Here is a 26185-nt window from a genome sequence, read left to right as displayed (position 1 = left end):
CAGGGATGTAGAGCTATATTTGTTTAAGCCTATTGTATGATAACTGTGTGATTACTATTTCTTTTCAAATGCATATATGCCACCCATTTACACCGCACTTCCCGTCAAGAATTGGAATTTGAATAGAACTTAGTTTTTGTTTCTGGATCTCACGGAGAACACTGTCTCGCTTCATTGTAGGATTTCTGCCTTGTCTCCACTTTATACATAAGTAATTCGATAGGACACCTTACCATTACTGCGCTCATAAAGAATGATAAGAATAAGAATAATGCCGGCGTGATCAGATCACATGACCTGTTCAAGCCGGTGCCGCATAAAAACAACAGTCCGGACAAGTACTGGCTTGAAACTATATGCCAGTCTTTGTTTCATGCAGAAAGACCCAGTAAACACGGAGATACGATGATATAAAGTTAATACAAATATTTTTCAAAAGTATGAAAAATGGACAGCACATGTATTTTAATATCTTCGCCGTATTTTATCATTTTACGGGATTAGGGCGTTTATTTAAGGTAATTAGGTAGAAGCCATTTTTTATCAGTAACGAATTTAGCAGTTGAGCATAAAAGTCAACTGAGTGTGACCTTTTACATTAAAAATTGTTGTTGAATATATAAATATTATTATGAATATGGATAAATACTAGGCTATTTATTTTAAACGTTAGTCCTTAACATCTATCACTGTGCATATCACCATTCTTTAATTACATGTTTGATAAGTTTCCATGAAATAAGAAATTAATCAAATTAAAATGTAATTATCATATCATATATTATAATGTATTGTATTATTAAGTAATATCATACATTAACCCCATTATAGGAGATGCCACATTGATTGGATGAACATATTTATGCATCAATAATTACAATGGAGTATTTCTAAATACAAGTTGTAAAAATACTTATATGTATTTAATAATAACATAATGATTAATTTTACTTTCAGATGATAATACTTTTCAGGGTTAGGTCCGGTCTGACAGCGCTTAGCTCTCTGCTGCAGAGAGGAATAGAAGATCACTGCTCTCAACAAAGTCAAAAATCGTACATCCAAACGGAATAAATATAATTAATTATTATTAATACGTTAAGTCTTGTTCATTGTTTTTCACTTTTATTAAATGTTTGATATTTTCGACACAGACCCTTTCATACCGGCAATGCGTGATAGAAACAACAGGAACTGCGACAGCATAAATATGCAAACACAAACCAGACTGCTGGAGAAGAGAGATCACAGGGGAGGGTTGGGACACACACATTCCGATGGCCAATTAGTTTTAAACAAAGAGTTCGCAACATATAGGCATAGGGGGGTGGGGCTGGTGAACAGTATGGTCAATGTTTGTAAACACTGTGAAATGTTGACTTTATTTGATAATTTCAGTTAAAAACTAACGTTCATATTTCTCTTTTTGAGAAGAGAAATATGAATATGTTAGTGGCTGACCCAGCGTCATGGTCTGTCACAGTAGTGCGGGAAAGAGAAGTGCACTGTTTTGCCTGGCTGGACCTGTATTATACAGGAAAGGAGTGAGCAGAGGGTGGAGTTGTCGATTCTTGTTCTGTTTTCTGTGACTATCTTCCTCACCCTCTTAGGCCCCGGCCATACAAGGACGAAAACGGTCGTTTGCGTTACTGTTTAGTGTCATAGACCGGGCGTTCGGCCACACGAGGACGACAGAATACGGCACTAAACAACTGCGGAAACGATAACGGGTCCCAAGGTGGCTAGAACGGCATACGCAACGCTCTGGGGGGTCAAACGGCTCCGTGTGTACGCCCTGTATACGATCATTTTCTGATAATGATGAGGCAATAGCCCCGCCTCTCCCCACCTCTGCTGCTCACCCCCGCGTCAAAGTAAACTGCACACTGAATTCAGATTATTTATCTTTCTCTCGATATGGACCTAAACGCGAGTGAAGTCTAATCTGACAGGACGGAGACACGCAGCTCTGCTCACCTGCAGCTCCTCCCGCTGTGATGCAGCGGTGAACGGAGCAAAACACACACTTCAGTCAGATCATCACCCTTAGCTATTTTAATTACCTCTCAAACTCCCTAAACTAGTTATAAATATGTTTATTTTTACTGTCGGCCGGGTCACTCATTACTGGATCAGCTGCTGCATGAAACAGACACTGACGCTGTCCGAAGAGAGGGAGGAAAAAGAGAGCTAGGCTCCGTGTATTTTATTATTATATTATATAGAGTCGTTATTCATTTGTTTTAAAGCTCAATAAATAACAAAGAACTTTGACCGGACTTTTATAATTTTGTCTGGAAGATTTAAACTTTAATACACGTTGACTGGCGAAAAACTCTGCCCGGTTCCCTCGGCCCCCACCGCGGAGAATAAACAGAAGGGCAACCATGACAACCATGCTTCTTCACTGCTTTTGTGGAGGAAGTTACAGCGCCACGTACAGGCTCGGCATATGTACTGCAGCTTCTCCAGCGGTTGGAGCTAAACGGAACTGTCTCGTGTGGACAGACACTATCCGGTGAATATTGCGTGTGTGGACGGAAGCTTTTTTGCGATTGCGTTTGCGTTAATCCTATGCGTTTAGCCGGTTTTGTCCTCGTGTGGCCATTAGGCTGAGAGCTGCCGTTTCATTCAGACTGTTTAAAAAACGGTAACAGACTATTTTTCGTAACGAATGCATGTCAATTTAAATCAATACATACAACTATCTTTTAAATCAATAAAAACATTTTCTAAATCCATAAAATTTCAATTAATATTGGGAGTCATGTCGTTACTTTGTTGAGAATGCGGCCATGTAATAAGCGAGATAATGTGCAGCGAGGCTCCATTAAAATATAAATATTTTTAGTGAATTACTGAGTTTAGGCACGTTAATAACGTTTCAATGAAGTTGACTACAATATATTCATATTTGTCAGTGCTTTCATGTAAATTCGGCGAACATAAACATAAATGATCGTGGTGAAGATGATGATTAAATTAGAATTAAAAAATCGAGAGCATTTCCTCCCGTTCGTTTTTGGAGCCGGCGGGCTTCCTGATATTTTTTGTTCAATCAGGAGAGACGTGATGTATGAAATACATGTTTATTATCGGTCACATTATATAAATGAAACATAATGATGACAGTTTATAACAAGTGAATGAAATGTGTTTTGGCGACTAGGCCCAGGTTTTGTAGGACATCATTCGGGAAGGGAAAGAACCGTTTCCGATGAACCCCCCTGGGTCTAGACCTGGTGGTGGTGATAAGTGGTTAGGTCCGGTTGGAAGGGAGAAGGTTGAGCTTGGCCCTGAGTTGGAAGCAGGAGGCGAAGGGGTAGAGGAGGGTTGCGTGTTGACACCTGAAAGACAGCTGATAGCAAAGGGGAGAGCATATATAGAGGGTTTAACAGGTGCGATAATTAGGCTTGTGAATGGAGGGAAGTGATATGTTGGCTAAGGAGTGGCGCTCCCTGTCATCCAGTGGAGGGAGCGAGTATTGCCATGACGAGCAATACGGAGTGTTAGGTCTTCCTGTCTGAACTTGCGCTCAGCTTCATTTCAATCAGGAGAGACGTGATGTATGAAATACATGTTTATTATCGGTCACATTATATAAATGAAACATAATGATGACAGTTTATAACAAGTGAATGAAATGTGTTTTGGCGACTAGGCCCAGGTTTTGTAGGACATCATTCGGGAAGGGAAAGAACCGTTTCCGATGAACCACCAAAAGAAGTGAAGTATGAAGTACTGAACGTGAAGACATCTTACCTTGTGGGATGCAGTGGAAATCTATGGATGAAAATGAGAGGTTAATACATGTGGGAATTTAGACGTACTGATGCCTCCCAGGCGTCCTTCCTGGCCGTACGGGGCATCCCGGCCGTACGGGCAATAATATTAAACATGAACACAGACCCGGAGGTCACAACCTGACGTGCAGGGTTAAACATGAACACGAACCCGGAGGTCACGACCTGACGTGCGGGGTTAAACATGAACACAGTGACACGTATGCTGACGTGCTATGAAACCACCACCACCAGTATAGGCATAATTACCATTCTTTTAGTGTTTGAGAGACCTTGGATAGCCAGCACGCGCTGATGTCCGGCGAATGTGGGATGTGAAGGCGGAGGAGGACCACCGCCCGAGTTGCCCTGATATGCTATTAAGACGCCACAACCAGTTATGCATTATTTACCATCGGTAAACTGAAGAGCTCTTAGATTGCAGCACGAGCCGATGTCCGGGCGAAGAGGGAGATGTAAATAAGTAAGCACGAGCTGTTAGCTGGAGTACAGTAATGCATGAATATCATAGCCTGGATTGATGCGAGCCAAGTGAGCAAACCCGAGAATATGAATGAAGTGCAGAATGCACGCAGAAAAGACGTACATTTAGTTAAATGCTGAGACATGACCCACGATATAGTATAGCTTAATAGCAGTTAAGTGCGCCAGGATGAGTCATAGATGCTGATAAACTGATTGAGTGATTAAGATTGTCTTCCATCATCTGAGTGAGGATGGTGGGAGGAAGGGGAGAGCAGATTTAAAGGGGTTAGCAGGTGCGATGATTGGCTAGCCGGGGCGTAATGCCCCTGATCACTTATTGAGATAACGTGTGACGCCCGATGATGTTGTCTTCCTGATTGAACTTACGCTGAGCTACATTTCAATCAGAAGAGACGTGATGTATGAGTACATGTTTATTACCGGGACACATGATATGCGGGAATAGTGATGACGTATTACGATAAGTAACTGTAATGATGTTTTGGCGATTAGGCCCCGGGTTTGCAGGATGATCATTCAGGAGGGAAAGAACCGCTCTGATGAACCCCCAAAAGAAGTGAAGTATGAAGTACGGAGCTGTGAGCAATCCTTACCTTGCGGCTGGCTGCGGAGATCTATGGATGAAAAGGAGATTAACATGGGGACATGATGAGCGCCGGAATCGCTTCCGGGCTGCGGGGTTAGTCATGTGCGGGACCACTGCCCGAAACCTGCACGCAGGTTTAACATGACGCAGACCCACTGGCCGCAACCTGGGTTAAACCTAAGCGCGGACCTGTGTCCGCAACCTGCGCCCGCAGGGTTAAACCTAAGCGCGGACCTGTGTCGGCAACTTGGCTCGGACCCACGTTCGCGACCTGCACTTGCGGGATTAGCATACGCAGATCCGGAGTCATAGCCTGACAGATCCGGAACCGTAGACACGTATACATGCTGACGTGTTACCACACCAGTTATAGGTATATTTACCATCTTTTAGTGTTGAGGGACCTTTGGATAGCCAGCACGGCACTGATGTCCGGGCGGATGTAGGATGTGAAGGCAGAGGAGGACCATCGTCCGAGTTGTTGCAGGGATGAGGACGAGACGCCTTGATTAGCAGCGGAGGTAGCTGCGCCTATCCTGAACGAATGCCCCGAGAATAATTGGGGTGATAAGCCGGATCTAATGAGAACTTGCTTTAAGTAATGATTGAACTGGCGTTGAGTTAAGGGAATATCCCCTGAAATAAGAAATAGTGGTGAGAGAGGATTAATGAAAAAGGTCTAAAATGCAGAATTTGATCATGGATTTATAAGGGCAGAACGGGGAATCGTTGCGATTTTCATTTTTTAGCAATATACATGACATATAGCCTATTATAGATGTCTCCGGTACCGATAAAAGACCAATACGTTGGAGCTTAACGGCGCGTAAAACACACGTGATGACATCACCAATGAATCGACGACTGAATAAGTTGGCAACTAATTTGGTAATCAATTTTGATGGATTAAGACGATTAGTTGTTGCACCCCTACTGCCGAGGAGATGTTGTTGTAGCAGATTCAGCCGTTGGTGCACCGAGAAACGGAACATTATTATTATTATTTATTTATTTATTTTTATTTAATTATTTTTGGGGAAGAAAAAAGAGAAAAATACGATCATTTAGTCAATAATCATTAAATTAATATTGGGAGTGAATTCCTAATTAATTTAGTATCTGGTCGTGTCATAACCAGGATAATGTGCAGCGACTTGTCATTAAGGAGAAGAAGCCCTACGAAACACCATTCATTTCAGGTAATATTGTGTTGAAGCTTGAAACTGCGTTAGTTACTGAGCATTGTAATGGGTAGTAATTACCCAAACTGCATTAGTAATGCATTACGTTCTTCGTACGCAAGTAATACGTTACTGCAACTCCATACTGTAACACGTTACACCCAACACTGCCTGGAACTCACCTTAACTAAAGTAGAAATGTATAGTGTTGAATTTCCTGTCGGCTCCCAGACCGTAGTCGTGGAAACGGGGGGGGGGATTGACTCTCTGTCGTCTCCCAGCAGAAGCAACACGCTTCGGGTTCAATAACCCATTTTATCGGAAAGACTGGAGAGAGGCGAGCTCTTCTTGGGAGGTCGTTGCATTTATTTAGCTCTTCTGTTTCGCAAGATAGATTCGCAAGATCACAGACCTATCCTTTTTCTGCTGCCTTGTTTACTTCTAGAAAACATGTATCCCGCTCGCTCGCTCTACCATACCCACGCACACATGCACGCGTCACGCCCCTCTCTTAAAGGGGTAGCGATCTCGCTCTGCATGACCCTAATGTCATAACAATATAACGAAACATCTCGTGAATTTGTTGCAACTGCCTTTTGCCAGCGCTACCCTGACGCCTGTTTTAGAGGTGAGGCGCAGGAGGAAGTAACTTCAATGGGATGTAGCTTAACCCCTGCCTGCCTGCAGGAGGGGTTGTGGTTGAAGCCAGAATGGGTAAAGCTTCGCCTGCGATGAGGACCGTTCCGCGTGAAGCCGGAAGCGCCGCATTTGAGCCAGTGATGCCCTCTCGAGAGACTGAAGGCGTGCGTCAATTGTTTGCGTGAAGAAGCCCATTTCCATTAAGCTGGAGGAACTTCCGTGGAGCCCGATTTCCTTGTTTTTTCCTCCCGCGTCCGGGTTTGCGGGGCGGCCGGCTGGACCCGCTAGCCGAACTGGGGAACGCCGTCTGTAGCTTAATCCGCCAGACTGCGGAGCTGATGAATAATGCCTGGAGCTGGGACGAAGCTCTGCTGCTGCTTGCGCGTTGACGCCTGAAAGACAGCTGATAGCAAAGGGGAGAGCATATATAGAGGGTTTAACAGGTGCGATAATTAGGCTTGTGAATGGAGGGAAGTGATATGTTGGCTAAGGAGTGGCGCTCCCTGTCATCCAGTGGAGGGAGCGAGTATTGCCATGACGAGCAATACGGAGTGTTAGGTCTTCCTGTCTGAACTTGCGCTCAGCTTCATTAGTTGTGGACTAACCAACATTATTTTGTTAAATAAAAACATGGTGATGTTTTGTAAATGATTACATGTCTCTTATTTAGCACAAAGTATGATCCTATCCGTGACATATGGATCTTAACAAAGACCCGCTATACAGTAAAACCAGACATAAATCTACCGTACTGTATCAGAGTTTATTTCACATGAGCTCCAGTGTGGAACCCCACTGCACCCCCTGGTGGATCAATGATCCATTGCAGCTGGCTTCATTATAATTACATTTAATTATCAAGGGGGCACTGGAGGTTTTCCTTTGAGCAGGGCAGACCCCGTGCCGGCCACGGCCCTCGCGTTTCAAACTGTCTGAAATGCCTCATTTCAACTTCTCAAAATATCTATTTCTCATCCAATGCAGCGCTGTGAGCAATGGGCACAAATAGAAACGGGATGCCTGAGGAAAATAGTGTCACACTGTGCCAATTAGGACATAGAGACAAATAGAACACAATGCATCCAATTTAGATTTTTGCCACTGTTTCACATGCGTCAAATTGTGTTGGACTTTCTGGGACCTGCTAAAAATTGAGATATCAATATTCCTTCCAAAAATACACAGACGTTCTTTTTGCTAATTTTGATGCCAATGATTGAGATCAGGGCCCTGTGCCGAGTACTATCTTACTAAAATGAGAGAAATAGTTCTTATTGGAGCTGGCCAAAAGCCCAATATTTGTACTCTACTAGGAAACGAAACAAAAGAACGTGCAGAACGCATTCGTTTTTGCTTGAAAATGTAATTTAATTAGAAATAATTGGAGACATTTCCTGTAGATTCAATACTTGTTTAACTGACTCGTTGCAGCTCCAGCAGCACAACATATTTTTTCTTTCCAAAGCAACCCCGTACCGAGATGGCATCAAAAATATGTAGACAAGCGGTTACACTGCAAAAACCAATATATTTGTTATTTGCCTGAACTAACCCTATCTTTATGAGGGGATTGTAGAACAGCAGTTTGAATACATTATAAGGCTATAAGCATGGAAGCTCTAATTACAAGTATAGAAAGAGAAAATCTCCACAAACTTTCATTCTGTGTGTATATATTGCCAGACATTCCCAGATGGAATAAGGATAGTCTGAGTCACTAACAGCATTTGCATAGCGCATCTTAAAGTGTTGCCAGAAACGAGAACACGAAACCTCAAATGCATCTGAAAGCCTCGGCACAAACAAGCCCGACTCAAAGCAAGCAAATGACACTGAGGTATTATCGCGCCCTTAGTGCTTGTATAAACAATAAAGTTGCACGTCTAAATGGCACAGCTGGAGAGACGGTGTTATCGCAGCGAGGAGTCACTGCGACACAAACGAACTCTGGCGCTGTTTTCAGGACCCGAGTGAGAAAAAAGAGGACTTTATAGAGTTGTTGCAGTCATTAACAGCAAGACTGCTCTCTGCAATTCTGCCTTATCTACGGCAAGGTGGAAGCATGGGGAGGGTAATTCTGCTCGAGGCTCATGTGCAAAGCCGAGATACAGAGTGAGAGGGAAGTGGAGGGAGAGATAGAGCTGGTTCATTTGCAGCTCGTCCCCTTAGACTGTGGAAAGGATTATACTCGCAGAGAGAGAGAGAGAGAGGGAGGGAGATGCACAGCTCTGTCTTAGCACACACTGAGTACCCATCTTCTACCCTGCACTCTCAACAGCTGCTCTCTCTCTCCTCCACACACGCACACACACACACACACACACACACATGTGCAGACACAAACACACCAGTGCCATGTAGAGTCTCGGGCCAAGAGGGGGGACACCAACCTGCACAGGACCACGAGCCAGGTACGCTCCTTCGTTCCTTTTCCGCTCACATCATGCAGCAGCAAATGTTTTGGGGTTGTCGCTGTGTAAGTGAGCCAGCCACTCACACTCTCTGCCGAAGACTCTCGCGGGCTGCATGCACCAAGATTATCCGGCTTCTTTTTGCATAGCCCGAGAGAACCAAAACAGAAATATAAGAGAGGAGCCAGAGAGGAGAGGAGGGGAGGGGGGGATGAAAGGACAGTGAAAACAAAAGCCAAACTCTTGGCAGTGTTTTCTCATGTTGGGCAGAGAAAAGTATGCAGCAGGCGGCCAGCTAACCTGGGTCGACCTTCACGTGGAAAGTATTGCTTATACTACCTACCTATCCCACTATAAGTGGGACACTGCCCACAAAGACCATCATCCCCTACCCCAAACTCTTAATATATTCTCTCTCTCTAGAGGGCCGTAATAATAATCATATGCAGAACATGCTCAGGGGATTGGCTGCGATTGGTTGAAATGCAAATGGCCATGCAAGAGTGCTTCTTGTGAAATTCATGTGTCTGCTATGTCCTCTGATGGTAACTCTTGCTCTAACTCCATGGCCCCTAAAAACTCTTAAGGCAAGGCAAGGCAATTTTATTTATATAGCACTTTTCAGCGAGTAGCGATTCAAAGTGCTTTACAGATTAAAAGCAAACGACATTTAAGAACAAATACAGCACAAATACATTATTAAAAAGGCATTTAAAAACAGGCATAATAAGCAAAGGTAATGAAATAAATTAAATAAACACAGCAGGTACAGAATACATGACAGCATAGCCTATACTGTAGTGTGAGTATGGGCAGCTCAATTAAAAGCAGCGGCAAATAGGTGCGTTTTTAGTCGGGATTTAAAAATAGGAAGTGTTTCGGCGGACGTGCATGATTTAGGCAGTTTGTTCCAAATTGTTGGGGCATAATAACTAAAATCTGCTTTTCCATGTTTAGTGGTTATTCTCGGAAAAGAGAGCAGACCCGACCCAGAAGACCTGAGACTCCTGGATGCTTCATAGTGATGGAGTAGGTCGTCTATATTCCTCGGTCCTTAGCCATTTAGTGATTTAAAAACTAGCAGTTAATTTTTTAGTGAGCCCTGTTAATACACTATTGCAGTAGTCGAGTCTACTGAAAATAAAAGCATGGACAAGTTTTTCTAAATCCTGTTGCGACATTAGTTTTTAATCCTTGATATATTCTTCAGGTGATAGTATGCAGTCCTAATAACCTGTTAAAATTCAGGTCTGAGTCCACCACTACACCCAGATTTCTTGCTTTGTGAGTTACTTTGTAGTCTGCCGACTGAAGCTCTGTGATTACTTTTAATCGGTCCTTCTTTGCTCCAAAAACAATGATCTCAGTTTTTTGTTTGTTTAATTGGAGAAAGTTCTGAGTCATCCAGTCAGTGATGTGCTCAATGCACTTGCTCAGTGTTCTAATCGGAGAATAGTCTCCCGGTGTAATCTTAAAATAAATCTGGGTGCCGTCTGCATAGATGTGATAGCTTAGATCGCTCTTTTTAATAATTTCAGCCAGAGGTAGCATATAAATATTAAAAAGCAAAGGTCCTAAAATGGAGCCTTGAGGAACCCCCGCATGACATATTTATCAGGGTTGATTTGTAATTGCCTATTGAGACAAAGTTTGTTCTGTCCTTCAAGTAGGAGCTAAACCAGTTTAGAGATGTTGCTGAAACTCCCACCCAGTTTTCAAGACGGTCTAACAATATGTTGTGATCAACAGCATCAAAGGCAGCGCTGAGATCTAATAATACTAACACTGATATTCTGCCAGTCTGTGTTCATATTGATGTCATTTAAGACCTTAACAAGTGAAGTCACAGTGCTGTGGTTAGGTCGAAAGCCCGACTGAAACACATCAAAACCATCAGTTAAAAACATGAAATTACTCAACTGCTTTTTCAATCAATTTGATTAAAAAGGGAAGGTTTGATATTGGCCTGTAATTATTCATTATGATTTTGTCTAGGTTATGCTTTTTTAGGAGCGGTTTAATTATTGCAGTTTTCAGGGCCTGTGGAAATACACCTGGTTGAAGAGACTTGTTTACTATGTGTAGTATATCTGAGGCCAAGCAATGAAAAACAGTTTTGGGATAATGTGGAGGCTACAGGAGGAGGATTTCAGATGTTGGATAATGTCTTCCAGGTCTTTAGCATTGATCAGATGGAATTGTGACATGGTGTCTGAATTGGCTTTAGGTGAACATAGGGACAGTACATTTGCTGTACCTGATACAGAGGCACTGACTGCCTGTCTAATTTGCATGATTTTGTCAGTGAAGAAGGAGGCAAAATCATTGCAGGCCCTGGTGGATAGAAATTCTGAGGCTATCGACACTCAGGGGTTTGTTAGTCTGTTGACGGTAGCAAACAAGGCACTTGAGTTGTTTTTATTTTTGCTAATGATGTCAGAGAAGAAAGACTGTCCTGCTTTTTTTATTTCCTGATTATAGAAACCGAGTTTCTCTTTATTTATTTCCAAGTGAATCTGGAGATTTGTTTTTCTCCACCTGCGTTCAGCTTTTCTACACTCAGTTTTTGCTGTTCTCACAGTCATGGCTTTTCTCCATGGAGATATTTTCTTGCCAGATACTTCCTTTATTTTAATGGGAGCGATGGTATCCATTACATTTGTTATTTTAGAATTAAAATGATCAACTAGCTCATTTACTGAGAAGTTAGCATGGGCAATTGAGGGAGTAAAAATCTGGGCAAACATTTCCTCTGCATTTTCAGTTAAGTGACATCTAGTGGTTACCTCTTTCTTAACAGTTGTATGGACGGTAATAGAGCTCTCAAAGAAAACACAGGAATGATCAGAGAGCGCAACATCAGTCACCACAAGCTTAGAGATGTTCAGACCCTTTGATACAATTAAGTCCAGGGTGTGCCCCTTATTGTGCGTCGGAGCCTTGACATGCCAGTCAGTCCAAAATTGTCGATAACACAAAACAGTTATTTAGCTCCTCTGTCCTCAGGGTTGTCAACATGGATATTAAAATCGCCAACAATGATTAAACGGTCAAAGTCAATACACACTATAGACAACAACTCGGTAAAATCATCAAAAAAGCTTGCACAGTATTTGGGTGGTCTGTAGATGTTTAGGAAAAGAGCTCGAGAGGGGCATTTCAACTGAAGGGCCACATATTCAAAAGAAGCAAAGTTTCCATACATAGTCTGCTTGCATTGAAATAAGTCATGAAACAAAATAGCTACTCCACCCCCTTTCTTATGTAGTCTTGCCTGACTCATAGAATTAAAGTTGGAAGGAGTTGATTCTATAAGAACAGCTGTGCTGTTGTTTTGGTCTAACCAAGTTTCAGTTAAAAACATAAAATCCAGGTTGTGCTTGGTGATAAAAGCATTGTTATGACCTGGCTCAAAAGGCCACAATAAAAAGGAGACACACCATGTTGACGGTTAACAAAATGTGTTTATTTAGGACAAACAAATCAAATCAAGTCAAAACCAGTAAAGTATGAGGTGTGGATGTCAGTGGTATCAGTAATGTAAATGCAGGGTGAGGATTGTATGGACATGTATGTGTGTGAGAGTGTTGAAGTGCACAAAGTAAAGCAACTGAAGAAACTCATAATATACTCAACAAAACCAGAGTGCCTGCAGGGAGAAGCAGAGCACAGACAGGAGCAGAGAAGCTTTAAAATAGCTGCAGAGCACCAGACCCAGGTGCCCTGAGTTACTGCAATCAGTGCAATCAATGCAGCCAATGCAGCCAATGCAGCACAGACAGAACAGCCACACCCTCTCTACTGATGGACCCACAGGGGCATCACAATCATTGATTACAAATGATTTACCTGCTAAAGACCTGACATTTAATAAAGTCAGTTTGAGTGTGTTTGACATACCACCACTCTGACTGTTAACGATAGACCGTGGAGCACGTGGAATCACTACATTTACAGCAATGTGAATTAATGTGCACTGTCCTTTAAATAAAATAAACAAACAAAAAAACTACACAATTTGATACATTACATACATTCAGACGGATGCCCTTGGATCCTCTGTTCTCAGTCCGAGTCGCCAGCCTGTGTAAGCAGGCCACAACACAAATGGGACGCTGCACTGGTATAGAAGCCTCTGGTCGTTGGGTGGCGCCAGAAAGCGCGACGGCAGGCGAGGAAACAGTGGCCTTGGATGACACCGCCGGAGAGGGGGATGTGTCAACGTGGCACTGGAAAAGTCAGGGAGAGGTCTGAACAGCGTGATGCATGTTAGCCGCTAGCATGCGGCTACCAAGCCTGCTGAGGTGGATTCCATCAGTGCCGAAGAGGGCGGGTCGGTCCCAAAATAGATTGAAATTGTCAATAAAACCAAAATTGGCAGCTCTGCAGGCGGATTGGAGCCAGGTTTGGAGGCTGAGGATCCTAGTGAAGCGCCCTGCTCCACGGCCTAGCGTTGGGATCGGACCTGAGATAAAAACCGACTTTTCACAGCTCCGTAAAAGAATAAAAAGTTTCTTTAAATCCTTTTTTGTCAGCTCCGACTGCTGGCGGGCTGTATCGTTAGATCCCACATGGACGACTAGACGATTGACGGAGGACGGGAGTGAGTGCAGCAGCCCCGGGAGTTTCTCCAGGATAACCGGGACGGTGGCTCCAGGGAGGCAGCGCGTGGCCGCGTTGAAAAATCGGATGTTTCTGATTATGGAATCCCCGATTATTAATGTGGTTGGGGCGAACAGGGGACGAGGGGGTGCCGGTGATTGAGGATGTGGTGACCGAGCAGAAACAGCTGGGCTCGGAGAGGATTTTCTTGCCGGCTCACGGTCCGAAAAACTTCCCGAGTGTCTCAGCACGGCCTCTTTGAGGAGTCTACGGCGTGAAAAGGTGGTCGCCGGGCGGGATGAGGGACGCCGAGTTGACTCCACAGTGGCCTGGGAAGCAGCATAAATGCTGTCAGCTGCCGGCGCAGAAGTTGCAGAGGCGGCAGGGTGCAGATCTCGACGGGTCTGTGCCGCGGGAGCATCAGCTGGACGGGTCAGTGCCCCGGGGGCATCAACTGGATGGACCGGATTGTCGGACAGGGCCGCGAAGCGGTTCCGAAGGCCCAGGCGAGGCGGTGAAGTTACCCCATTCAAAAAGCTCTTGCGCACCACTTCAGACCACGACTTCTGGTGTCGAGGAGTCGGAAAGCCACGGACAGGTGGAAGGATCCCACAGAACTGTGTCTTGGATAGTTGCATTGAACGAGGCAAGCTGTTTAGACTGCACCGATGCTACCTCCATGAGACCGGACACGGGAGACTCATTTTCTTTCAGCTTGTCAGAAATCCGTCGGATATCCTCCTTAAAGGTGGGGTAGGTAAGTTTGAGAAACCGGCTCGAGATCGCTAGAATTTGAAAATACACAACCGGAGAAAATCTGCCACTTCCTTATAGAGCCCCTCCTCCAACACACACGAACGCGCACATGACCAATGAGGGCACGAGATCAGTTTGTGCCCCGATGGAAGGCTGACAGGCAGGTAGGCCATAATACTGTAAAAAGTACAACCAATCCGTTTAGCCGGGCCAGCTAAACGGATTGGTTGTACTTTTTACAGTATTACGGCTTCTACAGATGACATTTTTTTATGAATTTTTTGTCAAAGCACTTAAGATATTCATTGCTATCGGGATGTTAAGAGCATTCCATGGAATATAACAAAAAGTGTATCTCGAGCCGGTTTCTGAAACTTACCTACCCCACCTTTAACATCTGTTTATTTGTTCTTTGAAGTAGCACATCATCCTCAGGGTGTTTTGATGGCATTCTTGAGTGTGAAAGGTGTAGGGCAATTACTGTCCCATGCACCAATGCCAAACTGCGTCAAGATGTTGTATAAGCAGGGATGGCTAAATGTTTGTAAGCAGGAGATCTAGATGCTAAAAAATGTCAGATTAAAAGGTCTATAATTGTCTCATATAACCAATTTTATAGTTGTTCAAATGAATTATCCACTGTTGTGTTAGCGGCTAATAATCAAGAGGAGAGGATCCATGGAATTTCTCCAACTTGGTCTGAATTTCCCCCATGAAGCGCATTGTCACTCTGCCGTTGTGACTATAATGCTACCCTACCAGCTTCTTAAGATTAAATGTATCTATATTTAGGGTTCTGCTATACTTTTCTGCAATGGGGAAGTGCAAATTCAACCAGCTATGGAGGGTTACTGTATTTAATATGTGGTTGAGTTCAGAGCAACATCGTTCATAGTTATTCAAGACTTTTTCAGATTTCTGTCAGTATGACAGCAACATATAGATGGGAATTAAATGAAATTCAATGTGTATTGGTAAGCGTAAAATTTGACCTGCAGAAACTAGGGATGCTCCGATCGCCAATTTTGGGGCCGATCGTCCGAATCAGTATCGGCCGATACCGATTGCAGATCCAATCGAGTGGGCGGGGCCTACTCAGCGGTCCGTCACAGCGGGTGGAGCTGCAGGATTTCTGCTTCACACACGTTGCATACCGCTATTTTATTGTCCTTTTCGGACACCTTAAAATACTGCCAGACTGGTGAAGCCATTTTGGCGAGCTTGTTTTGCAGCGCACTGAGAAAAGTGTCATGTATTTTACGTCATCATTTTACGTCATGCGATCGGCTCTCGCGATCGGCATTTTTAGAGAGCACCGATTGATCGGTAGAGAGTGAGTATCGGCCGATATCGATCGGCGGCCGACCGATCGGAGCATCCCTAGCAGAAACCATAGTTTGTACATCTCCAGACTGCAGGGGCCTTCCTGCTTTCAGGAATATGTTGGAATGATGTCGTGCTGGCGTAGAGAAGAAAAGACAATCAGCTCCAAATGAAGTTTTTAATCTGAGTCATTGCTCATGTTTTCCTTCAGATTCCTTTGATCTTTCTCTTACCGAGGCAGGGCTGTATGAAAAACAGGGGGGGGGGTGTCCTGTCACCGCTACAAACACACTGCCTGAGGAAGCTTAGGCTATGTGTATTTTCAATCAAAATGAATGAATGAATGGGCGTTTCTTTGACTATTTATAGGCAAATTTGGGCGTTACGTGAAGCCCGCAAAAGCTGCGCCGCATTACGAGTTGATTGTGATTTATTAAGGGAAATAGGCGTAGGAAGTGCCGTACGCACTTTCCTCGCCGGTATGCAATGTTTTGTGAATCGGAAAATGTCTGTACCTATTTTTTTTATTTCTACTACGTAAGCAACCTTCCCACGTGAATCCTACGCACGTCATTATAAATGAGGCCCCTGACCACAACGCCTTTTTTTCTTCTCGCTCTTTTTGCCTTTTTCCGAACTTGAGCACACACTCTAACAACCGAGGCACACACTCAGCATGACGTGTCTGAGCTGGGAATGTGTTCTTTTTCCTGGGGGTTTCAAGAAATACACTTTATCTATATAAAGCTTACAAACTGTGTTGATCTTCACATTACTATACATTTGAGTTTAATTCAAACCATTCACCTCAAATAAGAATCGACCACCAAAATGCAGACAAATAAACTTGACATTACAGGGTATTCAAACAAACCATAGACCAACTTTGATTAAGACACTATAAGACTGTCCATATTCTATTTTGTTGTTATTGTTAGTAAATCCAATGAAAAGACTAATACCAACAGTAAATGTAACTCCTTACACTATTGTGTGTTTCAAATCCTGATATATATATATATTTTTTGTGACATTGATCTTTATTTCTAGACATGGAAAATTATAAACAATATTCTCTAAGAATTAAAAAAAATTGTTTTAATTAGATGGTTGTTGTTCAAAGCATCATACATCAGAGTTCCCGTTAGCCAGTAATTATCGGACTATGACCGGTAAAATATGCTGAAGACCGGCAAATCTAAATCTCTCCGGTCAAAATGTCCGGTCAAAATAATTTCCCTTTAGCGCAATACCGCTTCAGTTGCGCCACTTATGTGACAGACAAGAATAGTACATTCTAATGTCTAACACTTAATGCGGAGAAAGAGATGTCCTGTATGGGTTGATTGTGCGTTGATCTGTTGGTAATGCCTCGGGGTTCCGGTGGGCATGTAAACAAATGCATAATGCTGCGCTATACTTTGCGGCCTCACCCGGTTGCATAGCGATGCTTATTGTTTAGGTGTCTTTTAATAAGCAGGTAGTCCTATCATTAGCTTGCCTTGAACTAGCTAGATCTGATCGATATGGACATAAACGCGAGTGAAGTCTAATCTGACGGGAGAGAGAGAACAGCTGCTGCTGACGAGTCGACACGCAGCTTTGCATGATCACCTGCAGGGATGACCTACAGGGTGCGAACTGGAGGGGAGCAGGGGGAGCTATAGCTCCCTGCCCCTTTCACACCAGCGCCTTTTCAGCTCCGGCTCGGAGCTAGAGCCTGAAAAGCGCCGGGTTTTCCTGTTCACACCGCAGCGGCGCCGGCTCTTAGCTCCGGAATCCGCTTCATTTCCAGCTCCAAAAAATTGTCGGTCCAGAGGCAAGAGCTTTGGAGCTAAGAGGCGACGTCGCTTACGTCTCTCTTACGTCGAGGTGTGCAGGAAACTAAACCCACCTCCGTCGACTGTCATGCCTGCCTACAAGCAGTAGTGCCTATAAACACACTTTATAAAGTCAGGCAACACTAACCAGGCTTCGTGTGATTCTGTTTATTTGTACCTTACTTTGACCATCCGTTCACTGTTATCGATCATTGTGGAGAGAGGCAGACGTGTTGTTTTGTATTATTGGAGCTATCGGATGCAAGTAGTCAGTTTAGCTTCGGTTGCTATGCTAACATCACCCGTTTTATACCAGAGAAACTTTCATAACAGCGTTGTGATACCAAACAGTGTCAATTCAGACTGACACACATTCACTTAGGCTAAGGGGAACTGGGGATATGCATCAGCTGCTTGTGTGAGTCGGACAGTGAATACTTTAGAGCGGCCGCTGCAGTGTGAGCTAACCGGGAGCTAACGGGAGAATAAACTCCCGTGGAAGAGCAGCCAGCACTGCAGCGGTCGGTAAATGCTGCAGAAACACATTAATAAACAATGAACCACGGCACTCTGGAGCAAAGTATAAGGTTGGAGAAGTCGTTATTCAATTTATTCTGGCTTCGTGTGATTAAAAGCAACACGATCTCGACCCGACGCAGTTTGTTGTTGTTGTGAGCGATCAGCGATGTAAACGGTGACGTCATGACGCAGCAGGGGCAGCTCTGGGGCGCCAGTGGGCGGTGTGAACAGAGCGGGAGCTGAAAAGGGAAACCGGAGCTGAACCAGAAAAGCTCCCGCTCGGAGCTAGAAACTGAAAAGCACTGGTGTGAAAGCCGCACTAGTGGTGACATGAGCTCCCCTGGGAACATGGTTTGTGAAATTTGGGGGGAGCTCTCTAAAATACTGATATGATGACCAAATAAATTCCATTTTGGGCATGTTTTTTTTCAAAGGTGTAAAATAAGTGAAATAAAATTATATTTAGAGTTTATGATTCATGAAAAAAGTGTCGCCTGCTTGCACCATGCACGCTGCCCGCAGCTCCACCCACTACACACTCACTCACAAGCTCGTTTAGTTAGCACTGCATGTTTACCAGGCATTGTTGCTGCTGGTGACATGTCGAAAAGAAAATAACTACGTACCTTGGGCAATTTCTTTAAATAGACGGCCAAACAACCTGATCAAGAAGACCAACCGAATGTAGCTGGTGGTAGCATATCGTACTGCTGCAACAACAGAACCGAGAGAGGAGGGAGCTAAGGTCAGTGCTAGTGCTAACTTGACAGCTAACATTAACTTGGGGGCTGAAGAGACACAAGAAGACGAGCCATTGTGTAGTGTGTGTGTGGTGTCGCGTCTCTCCAGGCAGTGAGAGGGTTGTGTTGTGCTATAGCTGTATTATTAATATTAATATTGTTCATGGTTGGTGCCGCTGACTGCTCTTATCGCGTGTGTTCGGCTCTGTGTAGGCTACAGCCATAATAGGCTATAGCCCATGTGAAACAATGTAGCCTGTTTTTGAGTCATTTTAAGTTGATTTCATTAAACAGTCAAACGTTACATTGGTGGTCCGTGGATTATTTATTATCAAGTTGATTGAAGTTTGCGTAGCCCATACATGCTCGGGAAATCTGTTGACATGAACGTGATCCATCGGGACGTTTCATGTAAATGTAGACCTGTGTCACCACCCGGTGTGCAACAGATGTTCTCTTTATAATAGGCCTATGTCTGTGCTGTTGCTATTAATGCACGGATCAGCATTTACCCCCCCCCACCCCCCCGCAAAAGAAAATAATAATCCCGGCTCCCCTGGAGACCGTGGTATAGTTCGCACACTGTTTACAACAGACAGTAGTATCAGCTCTGGCCCCAAGCCCACTGAACTGTCAGCCTCACATGCCAGGCTAAGAGGAGACGGGGGACATGCACAGTACGGGGGAGATGGGGGACATGCACAGTACGGGGGAGATGGGGGATAGCAAGCAGAGGCTGAGGTAGACTGCAGTCTGTCTGAATAAGGTGGAGAGAGGAGAGCAGTATCCAGTTCATGAAGGAAATTGTGTGAAGTTTTTCCTTCATGTTTCTTCTATCAGATAGTCTGGACATGGGTAGATTTTAAGTGGCATTTTTACCAACAGCAGGGCCTCTCTCCTCTTCTCTTGGGGGTCCCTCCCTTGCTGCAAACTCTACTTTTTATGCAAATGATTGCAAAATGACATCATCCCGTATGCAAATGAGCATGCCAACTACTTTTCATTTGATAAAGATTTAGCTATTGCCTTCTCTTGGCTATAAGTTACCTCTTTTAAAACAGTTGTTTGAATGCTGATGAGTACTTCCTAGGTTTTGTAAATCAAAGACAATCTTTTTTAATTGTCTAATTGTCTATATGTGTCTGCAAAAATGTGTGAAGAAAATGGGCTACAAAGGAACAAGGAATGGCATGACTGCGCAGGATTACATTTTATTTTCCAGTTACTTTGGTTTTTCCGACCTCTTACATTTTTGTTCAAAGCAAATCGAGATATTCTCTTCGGTTGACGCTGTAAAAGGAGGCCTTATTTTCTATTGAGTGAAAAGTGGGTTTATAAGGAACCAATCTAAAACCCAAAGGTGTCATTATTCTAAATCCATAATGATTAGCTAAAGCAGAAAACATTTCTGTTGCCACTTTAAGAAAATTGTTGTTCTGGGTACACAGTGACAAAAACATCCTTTGGGTCACAGTGCCCAGGTTTAAAATGACTCACTTGCACTTCACGTGGGTTGACAGATGGAAGGTTTTTGAAAATGTAAGGTAGAAAAAACGTTCTCAAGTGTTGCAATGAGTTTTTGGATATCAGGGCTCATGGTTATTTCAGGATTTGTGTATTATTTGTATAAGCGGTTGGCATTTACTGTGATGGGATTTCATTATCAGCAAGGGAAGTTACAGCTTTGAAATTCTGAAATATGCATATACAGTATACAAACAGGCAGGCCGAGACAAACACGTTCCTTTGAAAGTGCCTTCTCAGCAGAGTGGATTTCCCTCCTGCTTCACTTTTCCTCCGAGCACATCAGTCTTGTTAATTGCCTGGCGAACTCCATATTTCCCATACCGATTGACTTATGACCATTGGTGTAACACGCATCCAGTTTGAAAGATTCTAATCTCTGAAATGATGCAAGCACACGATCTGCACAGAAAGCATATTTTTTAGACAGTTTTCTGGGAAAGTACCAGTTAACGTGAATTATAAAGATAAAGAACACCATCTGCTTATAAAACGACTTACTTTACAAAGCTTTAACCTCATACCAGCTGGTAGATAAATGGAAAAATAAATGTATATATAGTATGGTTTTTCTTTTTTGCCCTGCTGCTGTGACGAGTAGCTTGTAAGCTTCTTGTCGGTCGACAGACTTCTCCCAATCTTTTGGGGGCTACAGTTTTAGACCTTAGAGGCTTAAATGTATTATGGAAGTTCAATGTTTGTTAGTGTGTGTATTAATGAATTATCGCATGGTGGATGTGTAATAGATATGACAAGTCATGGTTGATGACCTTCCGGGTCTGTCCAGCAGAGGGCGGTTGTAGCTTGCCACGGGTGCATAATACATTGGACCTTGAAGCAAGCTAAAAACGTCTCTGTTTCCTTGTCTAATATTTCCCCCAAATTAGGGGTTCAACATTTGGAGGCGCTGCTGGGAGGTGTGTGCGTTGTGGATCGGCTGCTGCAAGAAGTAGATGTCCCCAACTGTCACGCCCAGTGGCGCCTCCAGAAATGTATCATAGGGGTGGCCAAATGGGGCCACTGAAAATCTTGGGGTGGCCCACCAAAACCAAGAATTTAATTGCTGTAAAAGTATAGACTAGATGAAAACAATGGCAAAGAGAATCACCTACTGATATACTTTGGTTTCTTATTTTACATTTTCTGATACTATTCATCTGAAGTGAATATAATATGGATAGTTAACATTTTACTTCAAACAACATTTAATAGAACCTTGTTTTGTGTTATGTATACATGTGTTGGTGATTTATTGTTTTGGTTTTTATATATGCTAGTTGTTCTTTCCTTTTTAAAAAGACAAATACAGCTTAATTTAAATAAGTTCCTTTATTGTAAGGCACAAAATGTTCAGCATTCTCAACACATACAATACACAACAGCAACACAACACGTTCTTCAGTTATATTATGTCTCTAGGTTATAAATTGTTTTAGACACAACAAAGCTGTTTGTGTCACACTGGGATCAAAGATGATTGACATGACTTTATTAAATCAAGTTTTAAAACATGACTATTTTATTTCAACAGGACCCAAAAACACAAGGGGTATAAAATGGTAAATACATACTGTGATTGAACACAAGAACAGCATATATTATTGACCTTTATAGCAAATTCAAAACATTATAAATGATACAAAACACCACCTTTTAGTGTTAGACAGAAAATAGGTGACGAGACATTCTATTTGTTTAGATTAGGCCACTGTGGTGAGAGTAATACATATAGCTTGTATTCCATTTGCTTTGAAAATGTATATTTATACTTTATAAACAAACTGGTTACCCTTTTTTTAATTAGCATACAGAACATTATGAAAACAAACTTGACTAATGGTCGACTCATAACCTCAGAACACAGAAGAGGAAAAACTGCATAGATTCTCGTTTCATTTTGAAGGAGCTGCAGACCTAAAGTGTGTAGAAGACTTAAATGATTAAAAAGGTCACAATCACATTAATTCAACTGTATTTAGGTTTTAGTTTCACTTTTACAAAACAGAGTTCCACATGTACTTTCTAGCATGTATGGCCATCTCCTCACTAGCCCTATGCTGCTGCTCCCCTGCCAGCTCTGTCTCTCCTTTACTCATCTTCTTCTTACAATAAGAAGAGATGTCTGTTGACTTTCTCTTCATTTTCTGCAGATTGACATTACACACAGCAATGATTAATAGTAGCCTACGCATTACACCAGCCCAGCATACCGACATCAGCTAACGTTAGCTTAGCAAGCTAAACTAACGCTAACTAGGATAGCCGCCAAAGTGTGTTTACAGACGAATTATACCTGAAGTCAAGCCAGCCTTTACTGAGCCCCGAGCCTGTTTTCCAGGTCTTCCAGCATTTTTCTCGTTTTAATGCCATTGAACACACATCAGAATAACAGCTAAAGGTAATATATCTCCGTTTTTTGCTACCTAAAGCTAACACACTAAAGCCTAAAGTGTTGTGGGGCTTAACAGGCAACGAACGTATATGACTTACCTTCTAGAAGTCAGGTGGATTTGTGTCAAGTCAGTAGAAAAGTCAGTAGAAAGAAACTTTTGCTGCAACCTGCTGTCTGTGCGAATCTCAGAGTGATGCGCACGAGTATCAGAGTGGTGCGCGCGAGTATCAGAGTGGTGCGCTGTGTATCAGAGTGTTACCATGGTAGCAGAGGGAGAGGGAGGGGCTGCAGTATGAGCGTTGGAAGCTCAAATCAAGCGACTCGCTGGCTGTGTATTTGTTGTTAAATATCAGATAAACTACTACGCATACGTGACTGGAAGGCGGTGTGTGTGGTGGGGGGGCCAGTGGGGGGGCCAACAAATATATCAGGGTGGCCATGGCCCCCCCTGGCCCCCCCTGCTGGCGCCACTGCCGCCATCCTTCATCATTTACCCAGACATTGAGAGCAGGTGGGGAATCGGCTACAGTGAGATCCTGACAACCTGAGGAGGGAGTTCATGCAATCTGAGGTGTTGCTATATACCAGGAAAGCTGCTAACAACCCCACATACGGTTAAAAGGGACCACATCACACTGTGTAACCCATGCTCTAATGCAGAAATGGAGTCAGAGATGGAAAAATTACAGCTAGAAATAATCGGAAAATTGTGTGTGAGACACCTTGGTAGAGTTATGTGACTTTCTAATCATCGCAGGTCCAGAGCTTGAGTTTGTGTTAGAACAGGGTACAAAAATACTGGACTCAAATGCGACGGCTCAGATTTTAATGAAAAAATAAAACAAAGTTTTAACAAAAAAATCACTCAAGCGAGGACAAAACAAAACTTCTCGATTTCAAACAAACAAAACTCTTCTCTCTGGTTTTAACGCTGGGTCTCTGGACATGGAAGCACACTGAAACAAGACGAACTGGCACAAGACAAAGGGAGACAAGGACTATTTATACATGAGGGAATAGGGACCAGGTGGGAACAATCAGGGGCGGGGCAGACACTGACGAGGACGGAAAATCACCCAAAGTGAGGAATTAAAAGGACCTGAAAGGAAAGACAAGAGGTAAGTACAAAATAAAACAGGAAATGGGAAAACGAGACATGACATGAAATAGACAGACAAGACATGAAGTAACAAGAAAACGTGACTCTACATAGAAACCTTACTAGACTTGGAATTACATACCTGACTAAACATGAAGTGACAGACATAAAACAAACACGACTAACACAATTGACGAGACACCACAGTACCCCCCCCTCTAGGGACTGCTCCGGAAGTCCCAGACCCTCCTGGATGATCCTGATAAAAGTCAGTGATCAAACTCCGATCTACAATGAAGCTTGCAGGGACCCATTGTCTTTCTTCGGGACCGTAACCAACCCAGTCCACGAGGAATTGTTTCCCTCGACCACGGTTACGGACTCCAAGCAGTTTCTTAACAGTGTAGACAGGACCACCATCAACCATCCGGGGAGGCGGTGGGGGCTTAGAGGCGGGCACCAGAGGACTCTCTCCTACAGGCTTGACCTTCCCCACATGAAACGTAGGATGGACTTTGAGCGACCTGGGTAGACGTAATCGCACAGACACTGGGTTAATCACCTTAGACACCTGGAAAGGACCCACGAACCTTGGGGCTAGCTTTCTGGACATGACATGAAGGGGTAAGTCTTTGGTAGCCAGCCAAACGCTTTGTCCAGGCCTATAGGATGGAGCAGGTCTGCGATGCCGATCCACCACCTTCTTCATCTGGCTGGCACTGCGCAGGAGAGCACGACGAGCACCTGCCCAGATCCGGCGGCACCGACGGACCATGGCGTGTGCCGACGGGACCGTGACCTCACCTTCATTGGCAGGGAACAAGGGTGGCTGATAACCATAAACACACTGGAAAGGAGTAAGTCTAGTAGCTGCGGTGGGCAGTGTGTTGTGAGCATACTCGACCCACACCAGGTGCTTGCTCCACGATGCCTGGTTCTGGGAAACGAGACACCACAAACAGGTCTCCAGCTCCTGGTTGATCCGCTCTGATTGGCCATTGGACTGCGGGTGGTAACCCGAAGACAAGCTGACGGTGGCACCCAGGAGATGGCAGAACTCCTTCCAAAAACCTGAGATGAACTGGGGGCCTCGGTCCGATACGATATCCCTGGGAAAACCATGAATGCGGAAAACTTCACGTAACATGACCTCTGCCATTTCTTTGGCAGAGGGGAGCTTGGGTAATGCAATGAAATGTGCCATCTTACTGAATCTGTCCACCACCGTCAGGACGGTGGTGTTTCCCTCAGAAACGGGTAATCCAGTGACGAAGTCCATGGAGAGGTGTGACCATAGACGATGTGGAACAGGAAGAGGCTGCAGCAGACCCATCTGAGCTTGTTTGGAGGTCTTGTTTCTGGCACAAACGGTGCAGGCTGCCACATACTCTGCCACCTGTTTCTCCATAGCCGGCCACCAGAAACGTTGCTTTATCATAAAGATTGTGCGTTTAACCCCCGGATGACAGGTGAGCAAAGACGTGTGAGCCCAGTGAATTACCTGTGAGCGAACAGAAACAGGTACAAACAACCTATTTTGCGGGCAACCACTAGGAGCCGGGCTCTCACCATGTGCTTGCTTCACCACAGATTCTATTTGCCATGAAACTGCCCCAACCACACAATGAAGTGGAAGGATGCTTTCAGGTTTTTTGGCAGCAGGTTCAGGCTCGTACATGCGTGACAAAGCATCTGGTTTCACATTTTGAGAGCCTGGTCTGTATGACAAGGTGAAGTTAAAGCGACTAAAAAACAATGACCATCTAGCCTGGCGTGGGTTTAGTCTTTTGGATTTTCTAATGAATTCCAGGTTCTTGTGATCAGTCCATACTATAAATGGTTGTTCCGCCCCCTCTAACCAATGACGCCAGTCTTCTAAGGCTATCTTTACTGCCAAAAGTTCCTTGTTCCCCACATCGTAATTCCTCTCTGCGTCTGTCAACTTCCGTGACAAGAAAGCACAAGGATGGAGCTTGTTGTCCTGAGCAGACCTTTGGGAGAGCACCGCTCCGACGCCTTCGTTCGAGGCATCCACCTCCACAATGAATTGTCTCTGCGGGTCAGGCACTGTGAGGATTGGAGCGGTTGTGAACAACGTCTTAAGTCTTTGAAAGGCTTTCTCCGCCTCAGTGTTCCACTTAAAAACAACATGAGAAGAGGTTAGTGCATGTAATGGCGCCGCAATGGTGCTAAAGTTTCTTATGAACCTTCTGTAGAAATTGGCAAAGCCTAAGAATTGTTGGATCTGTTTCCTGTTTGTGGGAGTTGGCCAATCTTCCACAGCACTAACCTTTACTGGATCCA

The 26185-nt window shown here is 43.9% G+C and overlaps 1 protein-coding gene across 1 annotated transcript in view; it reads left to right on the top strand.

The window, feature by feature from the left end:
- The first annotated feature begins 10061 nt into the window (after positions 1-10061).
- srcin1b (SRC kinase signaling inhibitor 1b) overlaps positions 10062-26185 on the top strand; it is a 163162-nt gene continuing 147038 nt past the window's right edge. Inside the window, 1 exon segment of the mRNA XM_071206758.1 lies at positions 10062-10135. The gene's annotated coding sequence lies outside the window, so the exon portion shown is untranslated.

This window comes from Pseudochaenichthys georgianus, chromosome 19 (genome assembly GCF_902827115.2).
Source record: "Pseudochaenichthys georgianus chromosome 19, fPseGeo1.2, whole genome shotgun sequence".
Lineage (NCBI taxonomy): Eukaryota > Metazoa > Chordata > Actinopteri > Perciformes > Channichthyidae > Pseudochaenichthys > Pseudochaenichthys georgianus.
Note: the sequence above shows the minus strand (reverse complement) of the source record. Positions and strands in the feature narration are given on the sequence as shown.